This window comes from Pinus tabuliformis, chromosome J (genome assembly GCF_031772625.1).
Source record: "Pinus tabuliformis cultivar Carrire ecotype Pingquan chromosome J, CPIR1, whole genome shotgun sequence".
NCBI classification, from domain to species: domain Eukaryota; kingdom Viridiplantae; phylum Streptophyta; class Pinopsida; order Pinales; family Pinaceae; genus Pinus; species Pinus tabuliformis.
Window position 1 is genome coordinate 1,534,461,857 of NC_142295.1, and position 13,899 is coordinate 1,534,475,755.

The following is a 13,899-nucleotide window of genomic DNA, read 5'->3' on the forward strand; positions in this document are numbered from 1 at the left end:
CTGTAATTTGTTGACCTTGTTCCTTTAGGGGCCGGAACAACACTTTTAGGGACTTAGGATCCCTTGGTTTATGGACATTTCATGCTTAGAGCTGTAAGGCACAAAAATGTCTATAACAGTTGCCCCCTAAAGTATGAGGCCGTTTATCGGGTGAAATGCTTTATTAGGAGGATCTGAAGTTCTTTCAATGCTGGGAGGAGACCTGTAATAAGATACAATACAATATATTATCTTCATACTGTTTTCATGATCTAGCTGAGGCGGGCATTCCCATGCTCAGCTTTATAAATTCATTTTCATGTACATAGGACAGACAATCGTCTGATGGTAGACTGATGATTCTGATAGAGCCATCATCCTTTTGGTAGGATGATTATCTGTGCTGCAATGCTGTACATTTCAATGTCTTTATTTTCCTGAATATATATTGCAGCCCGGATGGATGAAACTAGATCCGGGGTCTTCAATCTCGTCCAATCTTCACTCGAAGTACAAGTCGATCCATGTGAGAAATGTTTTGAAGTTGAACATGGAAAGACATCGCTTGATTACCAGTCAATGATGTAAACTGTTAACAAGCGCGAGAGGAATCACCGATAATGATGATGACCCTCAAGGTACTACAGTACAATTCACGTGGTGTGAATAAAGGGCTTGGCGTCGAACACCACGCAAAATCTTTCAGTCGAAGGTCATTGATGTATACCTGTCGCCGGAAGTGAGAAACTTGCCATTGAGGCATGCAAGCTTCAAAGTACTGAATGGGGTGTTCCTAGATCAACTTCTTGGATAATGAGCTGATGTCGACAAGAAGCGATCCGTCAAAGGAGGGCCTTGATGAATCCCACATCAATGACACGGAACGGAGCAAATGATTTTGATGGAGGTGAAAACGATCTGATGATATATGGTTCAGGATGGCGGTCATGAAAGAATGAAGTGTAATGTATGGTAGTGGATAGGACACGGATGACTTCTCTGGATGACTTCTCTTGAACATGTCGGCGACAATTATGTGATGGATTGGTAGCATTTACCCCAAATGTGGATGGTATGGCGTGACCATGGTGATGTGACCGGTGAATGAAACAACCCAACCTAACTCAGGTACAGAGTGGAAGTGTCATGCTCAAGAGCGACTTGCTACCAATAAAGATTCTTTGAGTTTCTTCCCAATTTTTCCCCAGTCATTGCTGACCAGTACCTCTTTATTTTTGTCAAGCTTGAGGAGGATAACATATGCTTGTTCTATAATTTTCCCTTCGGGCAAACCCATCGCTATGTTTTAACGAGCCTAGCGATAGTGAAACTCGTTCTCGTCTAAAGACAAGTTTGTCGCTATTAATCTTTTTAACGAGTTTAACGACAAAGATAACTCGGTCCTTTTCATTTTTAGAGAGTCTAAAAAGGCACGTAAAGGTAACTCCGAAATTCTTTTTTCATCATCTAATCCCTTAAGTCCGAAAAAGTATAAAACAATACAGAAGGGATGAATTTCCGATAGTTTTAACGAGCCGAACAAAACAAGCGCTCGATCTTTTTGTGCAATAATCCCTCAGGTCCAAAAAGATTAAAATCTAGAGGAGGGATAGCGCTTCCGGTCGCTTTAACGAGCTGGAAGGCCAAAACTCGGCAATCTTTTCATATTTTACGAGTCAGTTGAAAAAATCTTAAAGAAGACTTGTCTTTTGAGGAACGAGTGATGAAATGGGTAGCAGCTGATTCCAGGTAAGGTTTGGAATTTTCCAATCACGGCAGTGTCACAAGGATGGCTAGTGAAATCACTCTTCGCAGCTGTTCGTCAAAATGGGTAAACAATCAAATGGAGGTGAATGATCAGCCAATAGAAAAGTGGAGGTGACGGTGCAAACACGACCAAGGCTTTAATGGCTGAAATGATTCATTCACGGTGGTTATTTACCGGGGAATAGTTCATTTTTTAATGAGCTTAAACGCGGGTGGAAACATTTGCTCATGTCTTATGTTTATTTTTTAACGAGCTTGAACTATGTGCTAAAACTGCTCGATTAATCCAGTCATATGATAAGAATGTCTCATATAAAACAACAATTTTTAGATTTTTGCCCCACATCCTTTCTTTATGCAAGTTAGGAAACGATTAATCCAAAAAATAGATAAATAACCGCTCTTTTCTTGAACTCCAAAAGGTTTGCATGCCCCCAGGTATAAAATATGGTTTCAAAGTTACCCCTCAATTTGCAGACAAAACATTTGTTCTATCAGGAAAGGCCTACCTCTTACAGGTTACCCAAATATTGTTCTATTCGCGGTGCAAACAAAACACTTCTTCGGCGGTGTCTACCGAGATAAACAAGGGTGAGTGACTCAGTTCTGCCAACTCACATAACTTTGACAAGAGAATCTTATTCTAGAATAACCTCTCTTCCAATCACAGACGGGGTACAAACTAGTCATATTCTCCCGCGGAAACCTACCCTATACTCGAAGTTTTCCTGCCGAAGCAGACCAGGACGCATGCCCCCTGGGTTCCAGTCATATCCCTCCGAATTACTCGCGCTCATCGGGAGGACGGACTGGGGATTGAGACATTTCTTGCGTGAAGAGACCATTTAGGGATGGTATATGACTATTTGCTATGCGTGATATGGGAAATGAAAGCTGGTCCACGAGCTTGACCACTCTTCCTTCGTGCAGAAAACACATTACTCTAAAGAGTGAGGAGACGATGGCTCCCATGCAATAAATATAGTCTCGTCCAAGGAGTAGATTATAATCCAAGGGTCCTTGAACTACCATTACGTTCATTTGAACTGTCTTCCCTCTCAATGTTATGGGCACATTGGGAAGGATCCCTAAAGGTCGACTGGTTCCTTTATCAAAGCTTGTCAGATTTCTCATCTCAGGCAAAAGCGATGGCGAACCAAGCGCTTTCCAAGCAACAGAGGAAAGGATACTCACAGAAGCCCCCTCATCTATGATGGTACTAGCCATGACCATTCTATATATTTGAACGATAATTCAGAATGGTATGCTTGCTGGTAAACGGGGTCTGCCTAGTTGATTCCAGTCGAAGGAGACAACTAGGTTGCTTGGAGGTGGGACCGAGTAGATGACCGGGTATGGCTCTGACGAACTTCCCTCCTGTGGTAAGGGAATGGGTAGATTGCCCCCATGTTCGTCGGAGTCTGTGTTGATGAAGAGAATTTGGACGGTGTCATCCTTGTTCTCTTCAGTGACTGTATCATCCAAAGATAAAATCTCTAAAGGCAAGACCGGGTCAACTGCCGCCTCGACCTTTTGACTTTCATCTGGTATAGATTCAGATGGTTTATCTTCGATGATAGGCGCTTCAGCCGACCACTTGAGCGAGCCAGCTGGATTCTCAACTAGCGACGGACTCGGCAAGAGTTTTTTATATCCAGGAGGAAGTCGTAACGGTGAAACCGGACGATCATCCAAAACTCTTTTCGCTTCGTCTAAGAAGGGACAACGGTGGATGGCATGATTGCCTTCACATAGTTTACAGGGAAATCTAGCTTTCCCTTTTTGTCCTGGGACTTCACTTTCGCTAGTTGACGGTGTGCTTTCAACATGATCATCAGAGGTTGATGACACCGGATTGTGCAAACGAGGAGACCAGTCCCTTAGTATCCGAGGGATGCAAGGACAATCTCTGTGAAAGTGGTCTCCTTTGCAAATGACACATGGCGATTTAGGCCTGGTCGGTGCAGTGTGTGGATTTTCGTTAGACGACACTCATTTTCCCCCATTCGCCTTTGGCTCCTTCTTCTTCTTCTCTTTCTTCTTATTCTCCTTCTTCTCCTTAGGAACCTGACTTTTGGCTTTGCCAGCCCCATCAAGCGAAGAGGAAGGAGGAGAGGAAGAATTAGAGGAAGTAGAAGGTTGGTGGGCAACTCTGGACTCGTCTAATTGCTGATTCGATTGTTCAGGAATAGTGGTGTTCTCAACGACATTGGTTGAGAAGAGCCATACTGGCAAGCCAATTGTCAGTCCTGGAAGCGACAATGTGGCCATATGGGGTGCACCAACATCTCCCCAAGAGGAGAAGGGACTAGGATTTCCACCAAGGGGAATTCCTTGGTTGGTAGACTCCATTTTCTCAACCTAAGATCAACGTAGGAAAAGGGTATGAATATTCCGTTTAAAATAAATTTTTAGACGCTTTGACACAACTTGTTTTTTCAATTTTAAAGAGTCGAGAAAAAACAAAAGATGACTCTAGTCTCCTTCGATTTTTAATGAGCCTGAAGTGACAAGTGCTCAGATGGACCTTTTCCGTTAAGGAGTCTGAAAAGGAACGAAAGGGACTGCTCTGGAGATTTAGGTAGAGGGAGTACCAAACCAATTGCAAAACTGCAGAATACTTTTTACGGTACGGCAGTGAATCTTCCCGAATGCTGTGTTCGGTGCATTGTGATCAGTAGGGCAGTCGACACGGCTTCCTATGGATAAAAGGTTTTAAGCCTATAGGGGTCTCCCAATATATACTCGACGGTACGTGGGAGCACAAGTCCGTACTGGCACTTATCGTCTCAAAGTGGAGGAATCACCCAACCATCAGTGAGGACAACAGTTACCAGGCTTTACGACGCCGGAATACGTCTCTAGCCTAGACCTCTAAATGTTGTGCGTTAATTTCCAAAGCGTTGTTAGATTCATTCAATTTATTTTAAGTTGATCTTTCTTAGAAGTTTTCCTTTTGAGATCACCACGAGATGTAGATGTAATTCCTAAAATGCAATCTAAAGATGATAAGCAAACTTTTATCTCTTTTCAGCAATGAAAATCCTAGCTACAAGGGGAAAAGAAAGACACAATCTTTTCTCAAAGAGCAAAGAGCACACTGTAAATGCACTTTTCCTAAATCAAGCCAAGCAGACTATCAATATGCAAATGCACATATGCATGTATTTGTTTTCACTTTCTTAATATTGATGCCTAAAAAGAAAGTTGATGTACAAATCTGAATTTGCTTTCAAGTGACAAACACAAACAAGCTTCTTTTCGAAATCAAAAGGTAGAGAAGATTACGACACTTTATGACTTTGAAATAAATACTTGTTTCGACACTAGAAAGTGACAAATTCAAACCAAAGGGAAAAGTAAAAGCATAATCAACTATCAATAGCAAATAAATTTTCTCCTAAGATCAAAATCGACACTTACGACAGATCTAAATCAAAGGACGACAGTATGACTATTCTACTCTTTCAATGGAAAACTGTAAATGATGTAACAAACACACAAAGAACATCTACAGTCTTTTTGTACAAAGGAGGCGGAGTTAAGGCAAAGAAAAGGGGTTTTTAAACAGACACACACTGATCACAGGCTGCAAAAATCAGAGACAAAACTGAAAAAATGAAGCAAAGAACCTCAGCTGCACAGGGCTAGGCTGATCAGCGCACCTGTTACACAGAGAAACTGGATTGCAGCGCAGGTAGCCCTCTCGGGAACTGCATTTAAATGCAGAATCTCTTCACAGAGCCTGCGCTGGGACAGAAACGAGAATTCTATCCGGGTTCTGGGTCACGGTTTGCAGTTTAATCTATGGTTTTTGGCCGAGTAAAAGCAATCAGTAATGCACAATCAGAGGGTGGATTTAAAGGAGGTCTAAGAGCTATCACAAAGGGTAATTAGATCATTTGTGAATCAGCTGTTCAAATCATAAACAAATCCAGTGAATGGATTGAAGTAGCAGATGTCTACTTTGCATTTGATAATGGCAAATGCAGTTCGATTACTACTTCTATGTTTATGAAATAAACAACAAGAGAAACACAAACAAACTAACTAGACACGATCCCCAGCGGAGTCGCCATTTTGTTAACGGGAAAAGTGTCTATTCAGAACGACCCTATCCCACTAAGGTGTGACAGTACCTTAGAAACAAACAGAGAAAACTACTTTTGTATTCTTCTTTATGAACTATAAACGAAGAGGAATAGGATGAACCAACCTGTGTCTTGCGCTAGTCCTTTGATCCAATCTCTCTCCTCTTTGACAGCTTCCAGCTACCTGCTCCCTTACTTGCCCAGCTTCACCAAGTTCCTGCAAGATCATAGAAGAAGAAAGCTACACAAAGACATGGATTTATATTCATAAATAGCTTAGGATCAGATTTAAGATAAACATGCAAATATAACAAACATCATTGATACACAAGCATGTAGGAGAAACTCAAATAGTTTTATTGATATAACAAGAAGGTCCAGGAGGAGTTACAACCGATGATTCTTGATCCAGCATCAACCCCCCAGCAAAGGAATCCCCTCTTCACCTCCAACAAAGCATAAATCACCCAATACTCTGATCTCTATCTCAAAACCAATAGCAATTCTCTGCAATGTACAAAATTCCAGCCTCTGGATCTCTGGGATGAGGGATCCATATATAGATGTATGCAAAGAGGATGAGTCAGTTTATGATTTGACTAGTGGCTTCTCTCTGTCATTTCTTGCTTCCACTTGGAGACTGAGAGCCTCTTACTCATCCTTGGTCGAACTCAGTGAGGCAAGTGTCATTGGGGAAGATTCTGGAAGCTTCCATTGTCTGTCCACCTCGCGGAATGACACTGCCATTTGTCATTTCCCGCTCAACGCACCCTGGTAGTGCATTTAGGTGCGTTGCAACACACCTAGCTAGTGTACTTGGGTGCTATGCAACGCAACTAGCTAGTGGAGCAGCTGAAATGATCTTGATTTGACTGATTCTGAGCAGTTTCTGGTGGAGAACTTCTGGGAGAAGCTGTAATTTGTTGACCTTGTTCCTTTAGCGGCCGGACCAACACTTTTAGGGACTTAGGATCCCTTGGTTTATGGACATTTCATGCTTAGAGCTGTAAGGCACAAAAATGTCTATAACAATTATGTAAGAAGAGCAACTGCATAGAAGATTCTATGTGTAGGGTTGTGGTGGCCAACCCTTCATCAAGATTCAAAAGTATATTGCAAGGCATGTGATGTATGTCAAAGAACAGGTAGGCCATCGCGGAGGGATGAATGCCTTTGAATCCACAAATGGCATTGCAACCTTTCGAAAAGTGGGCAATAGATTTTGTAGGACCCATTAAACCTCAAGGAAAGACAAGCACGAGGTATATTATCACTACGATGGAGTATCTAACTTGTTGGGCAGAAGTGTAGCGGTGAAGGATTGCATAGGTGTGACTACCGCGAAGTTTTTATTTGAACATGTACTGATGTGATTTGGATGTCTAAAGATCTTGATGAGTGATCGCGATACACACTTCATGAACGAGACGATCAACGCGCTAACGGAGGAATTTTAGGTGTATCACCAGAAGAGCACACCTTATCACCCATAGGCTAACGGGAAAGTGGAGGTGTTCAACAAAGTGCTTGAAAACTCACTGACCAAGGTATGCAATGCGTAGCGAAGTGATTGGGCCTTTGCATACCTGTAGTGTTATGGGCTTATCAAACGACATGCAAGAAACTGACAAGATAGACACATTTTAGGCTTGTCTATGGAGTGGAAGCCATAATGCTTATGGAATACATCGTGCCTAGTCTACACATAGTAGCACTCATAGATATAATGGATCATGGAGGCTTGGAGGAGAGGCTCGCATAGCTGGATGATCTCAAAGAAGAACGATTTTTGGCTGGATTTCACTAGCAGGTCCAAAAGCAACACAAAAAAGCATGGCATGACCGACATATTAAGCTGCACACATTCAAGGTAAATGATCTGGTTTTGTTGTATGATAGTAAGTTTGATAAATTCCCCAGAAAATTCAGGATGCACTGGTTAGGACTATATATTATTAAGGAGATTACTGATGGAGGCACGGTACAGTTGGTAAAGTTAAATGGAGAACCCTTTCCAGGAAAGGTTAATTGCAGCCGATTGAATCCATACACCAGCAATCCTGCGATGTAACTATATGAAAGTGGCACAGTCTTATCGCTCCAAGTAGTTGAAAGGAGGCGCAGGACTATAAACTACACTGCCCGGGAGCTATGAAATTTCAGGATTGCGTGAAGTAGCAAAGTGTCATAGGTTTGCGATAGTGTGAAGACAGCTACGCTGACACGTAGGTCTATCAGAAAGTGACCGTTAAAGTCACTATTCATGATTTGATGGTTGGTTTTAGGCCAAATGGAGCAGGCGGCAGGCATTTAAGGTGAAATTTATGGGTCAGATTCTTAAAAATCTGCTGCTAATCTAGCATTAATGGATTGAATGTGGGGGAACAGTTGAATTCAAATTCAAAAGGTGCTATAAATTACAAGTGGTTGTCTAGCAAACAACACTTGGCAATTTGACAACTGAGTTGTTACGCGCTCAAGTATTCATGAATTGAGACTTATTCAAGACTCTGAAAGCGAATTCGTTGTTTGTGAAACTACCCTAGACACTGAAAGAACTGTGGAGTAGTGCTATGTCAGCACCCAAAGAAGCAATGGACATAAGAGTAGTGACAGCTGAGGTAGCCGCTCAGGAAATTGCGGAAGTAGAGGCCCTAGAGAGCGCCAGAATAATCGTTGAGGTCCATAAATCACTGCGAACACTGAGACCTAAGAAGGATAAGTAGGCCATGATACCGATGTGCGTCTCACCCAGAAATCCACTAAGGACCAAGCTCACCCTATAGGAAAAAGGGGAAGACCATTAATTTGGAGGCTGATGAGGAGGAATAGTTTGAAGAAATCCTGGTGGAGGAGGAGGATGTAGAGATGGATGTTGAAACCTAGGGTGTGGAACCTATTACCTGGTTACCTGAATATGTTCCTCCATGCAAGTGTAAAGCTAAGGTGCTGAAGGACATAGATGAGAGCAAGAGCTCTCTATAAACTCCACTGCTCCCAAACGATATTATTTTTGAGGGACCGCACCTGGGGCGGGTCCCCGTGTTGAAATTTGAATATTGGGACCTTACAGACCACGAGAAATTCCCACATTTACCGACTGTTAAGCTAATGCACTAGAAGATAGATGCGATGGCTGGAATGATTGAATTGGATCCATGCAAATGGATCAGAGGTGTAGAGAAATCCGGGTTGCTAAACCTTCTCTAGGTACCGCATTACCACCGCGCCCCAGTGACCATCTTCATCATCAGGCAGCCGCTCTTCTTGGTGAATGATGAACATTGAAGCAAAGCTCATGCAATTGCAAGAAACTTAGGAGAGGATTTAGGTAGCAGTTCAACAACAACGGTCACTGAACAACACGTGGAGGAAGTCCAGCAGGCAACTGCTAAGTGCACTGTCGAAGTTGAAGCAATCTAAACAGAGTTGGGAGGTCTTCGCACTAAGGTCTCTGCATCTGCATAGTGACTCAAGGGTGAGTCATGATGTTTGTGTTGGGGGCTTGTTGGGCGCGGGATCCCCCAAGGGTAGTTTTGGGGCTTAGAGCCCATATTTTAGCCCAATTTTGTAATTCCAATGTAAAGACTCCGCATTTTGTGGGCGCGGAGTGCATAGTTGTTAAAGAGTCATAGGGTTGTCTGCCCTTATTTTGATAATGTAATGTCAGCTATAGAATATCTACCCATGGTCCACAAACCATGGAATTGTATAAATAGAGCTAAGCTCTAAGTAGTTAGACACACAATCTCGAAGCAATGAAGATGTATGCGAGATATCTATGAAGTGTAAGTCTACGTTTTGGGTTGTAGCATAGGTAGAGGCTCTGCAGCTGAGTGTGTAGAGGCCTAGTAGTTCACAGCTGAGTGCACGGACCCCTGCAACTAAGTGCGCAGGGCGAGTCAAGTCTATAATCATTTGGAAGTATTAATAAAGAGAAGTTTTCTATCATTTATGTGTATTTATTTCCTATTTATGCATTTGTTATATCGGGTATGAATTTCACTTCTAATGCTTATATGATGTGTGAATGTGTATAATTGTATTGGTTAAGTAAATGCAAGCAAGAACATCTGTTTACATGAAGCTAAATAATATCTGTTAATAAGATAAGTAAGATACTTATCCTAGTTTGGGAGATATCACAGTTCGCTGCCCTAGCAGCGTGAAAGGACTTTAGCCCCTTGATAGGACTGTGTGAAAGCTGATTGTAACAGATCACGATGGTACTGAAGGGTGGAACAGAGCGTGAAGTGACCTGCGCAAAGGCAGGTATAATTGGAACAAACCAACATCACAACCATCTCAAGGGTGTGGAAACTTGGTTCCAGCATCCCCCCATACTGCTTCAGGTGAGACTTCAGTTCGCGCTCTATGGGCTGATGCCGAAAGGGCCAGTAGTGTAGGGATCTATTTGGCTAACTAACACTGAACCTAGGTCGGGCCCCCTCAAGCTAACACCTATAGAGAAAATTCAAGGAGAAGAATCATCAGGACAAGCCTCTCCCAAATCTCCCATCACTTATGTTAGGAGGCCTATCACAAGGTGAGCCTCATCAAAAGGAAAAGGTCTCCTACAAGAGACACAGGCAGACCTACAGGAAGCAGAGGCCATCCTATAGGATGTACATAAAAGGGACCAAGAAGGTATCACTCCACAAGAAACAACAGAAGAATACCAAGAACTAAGGGGACCTAGTCCACAACCCAACCTCAACTCCTACTACAGATTCATTGAAGGAGGTAGGTAATCCCAAAAATGTTTGCCATTTCCTTATTCTTTGAGCTTGAAATAGAGAGGGAAGGACACATAGGTGGATGCAAATTGCCAAATTAAAAGGAGTGGATGATGTAGTCCACATGGAGGAAAAATTTAAAGAGATTGGCAGAGAGCTGAGCAGCGTAAGGGACATAGAGGCAATTATGAAATCTCAGTTAGAAGTAGAGAATGCATGGCTAAGAGGACAACTACAAGAAAGGGAAATCTAGTTGGCAACTATGGCTACCTTATTCTTTGAGGCAATCTAGTGCAGGATGCCAGTAAGTCTTATGCCTTGTATCTCAAGGAACAATGGCTACAATTCCAAATCAAGACTTTAGTATAGAGAGGCACTATGCCCTTCCAGGACTATAGACAATTCATTGATCTCTATGATCAAATCACCTTGGAAGATAGAGCAAAAATGTCTGAGTTTTACCTACACAACTTGGACTTAACAAATTTGAATGTGTGGGACCCAAATTCAAAACTTGGAGACTTGTAATTGATGGCCTTAACATCATGGAGGAATCATGAGGAGGCAAGAGCTACAGAGATGAAAAAGGTAATGACAAGAGAATAGATAAAACCTATCATGATCATAGAAGAACAATATAATCCAATGGCTATCATCAACACCCACAAACTCATTGAAAATGATCCTAAGCTTGCACCTTGGTACCTTATTGCACAAGAACAAGAAGTCACACACTTTGAATACATGTTTAGATTGCTAGGAGATGATAGCATGCAATCTTTCCAAAGGAGATGTAACACCTTGCCTCACAACATAAAAATCAGAGAATACCGTTCTCCTCAGAGAATTAGAGAGGCACTAAATAGAACACCCATGTATAAGCAGGCTCTATAAAGACTCAAAGTCAATTGGATTGGCTTGAGACTCAATCCACCATTGCTTTTAGAAATTTTGGAAGGGATGAGAGAAGAAGAAGAAATAAAGTAGTGGGAATAAATAGAGAGGAAGGCAGTATTTTATTCACAGGAAGAGGAAGCTACATCAAAAGAATGGGATGTCAATGAGGCCACCAGAGCGATGAAGGACATGGAAATAGATTAAGTTTCTTAGAGGATGAGAAACACTTTCAGTAGGGCGGTGATGATGAGCCTCATCATTAGGTACTATTTGGATCTTAATACACCTCCAAGATTACTAAAATCAACTCTTCTCACAATTCCTTACATGTTTTAATTATATTTTGCTTAGTGAGATGAGTAAAAGTAAGATGTTATGTCTAGTGGTCTAATGTGCATTGATTGTAGGCTTTTGGGAGCAAATCATGGAAATTTTGGATAATTAAGGTGCAGGAACTCGAATGAGACAAGAAGGAGATATTATAGGAGATGGATCTTCCTCATTAAATCCTCACGCATTTGAATATCCCTCAATCAAATCACACTAGCTTGGAGTTGCAAGCAACCGAGTCATGGAGATCATAGGCAGCCAAGTCGGTGACAGTTAAGAACTAGTTCATCTTGAGTTTGGGAGCAAAGCCTCCCTAGATTTAAGGAAGTTGTTGGAGACTTTAGTTGTATAAATAAGGAGGCCTAGAGCCTCATTAGGATTCATATTTTTTATGTAAGATCACTAAGAATTTTCGAGTTAAAGGATTGTGGCAAAACAATGTTAGGTAATTTTTGATATGATAATGAGAATGAGCATTTCCTTGATCCAACATTGAGTTGAATTAGAGGGCTAAATCTCTTGGGTTAGGGCCCAACCCTAGCAGTAGAGGTTCCTCTTATTGTACCTGTATGCTTAGGTTATTTCATAGATTAATTATTGAATTTAATTTGGCATTGTTTCATTGCAAGTAGTGGTGAATTTGATTAGTTTGATTCCATTTGTGCATATCTTTAGCAGTAGATTTAGAAAGATAAAGGAATACCACAAAGGCTAATAGCAGGTGGATTTGGTCTGTTTGAGGAAAAACTCCTATTCAGCCCCAAAAATATAGAATTCTGATTTCTTATGGAATTTAGGGTTTTCTGCTAATTAGACCAGCATATTTTCAGTTTTCAAGAATAGGTTTCAATTGTTCTTTGTGATATCCCCATATTTGTTTTAGATCTCATGGTGTTTCATAATATTCTGAAAGTATTTCCATGCATGAACTAAGAAACTAAATAATGAAATTATGTTTTCTTATGTTGATTGGAAATCTTTCTTGTTTGACAAGATCCATGGGAAAATTCTAGTGATGTATGTATTGTAGGAGTTTCAATAGTGTAGGAAGATCTCATTTCAACAACCCCAGCCTAACCTCATTCATCCATTATCACCAACAATCGCCAAGTCCATCAACCAATTCATCATTCCCTGTTACACTAAAATTTGTCACCATGACTATTTGCAGTCAGTATGGCTCCATCGACTGTCATACTGTCCTCCTTGGCAAGTCTTATACCTCTGCTCCTCATGTCAAACTCCAAGAAAGAGAGAAAGTCCTTAAAAAGTCAATTAACTCTGGTTACACAGTTTCTCTTAACCTTACCTGCGTGTACGCACCTCAAGTTCACAATACCTGCGTACTTGTACGCTCTGTCTGTAAAGGGGTGGGTGCGTACTCCTGTAAAGGTCAAAAGGCGCGAGTTTTACTTCAAAAAAGTTACTTGTGGTCGAATCTAGAGCATTCTAGAAGATGGTTTGACGTGTATTGAGCGCCTCCAGATGGTTCATGCATCCCTATGAAAGAGGAACTTATCCCATCAAGAGGGGAGCTATCCCATTGAAAGAGGGGCTTATCCCATTCATGGTGGACCTGATTAACTTCCTCCAAAGCATTATAAATACAGGCATTGGGCCAGAGGGAGGGGAGGTTGAAAGCTGAACATTCCTAAGGGTAGATGCTGCTGAAATTAGGACTCCCTTATAGAGCTTGAGAGGAGAGATTCCCATCCTTTCTTAGCTTCATTTGGAAGTGGGTGAGCTGATCAAAGTAAAGGAGAACTCTTGCTGGACCCTGGGAGGGACCTGCACAACACCAAGGCACTGGTTGTAATGGTTTCTTTTGTTTCCACTTAATACAATTAAGTTCATTTTTCTCAACAAGTTGTTATTTATAATTTGTTTCATATACTCCTTGGTCTTTATGATGAATATGTTTTATTTTATGAGTTATTCAGGTGCTATGTAATCGTTTGCTTGTTAGTGAATGCAGGTTTTTAAGAGAAGGAGGAGCTCATCCGGATCGGAGAAGATGGACTGCTACAAACAGCGTTGGACTAAAGGTATGTTTTATACACCTGCTTACTTGTATTCTAAATGCATATTTAGAGAAAGAT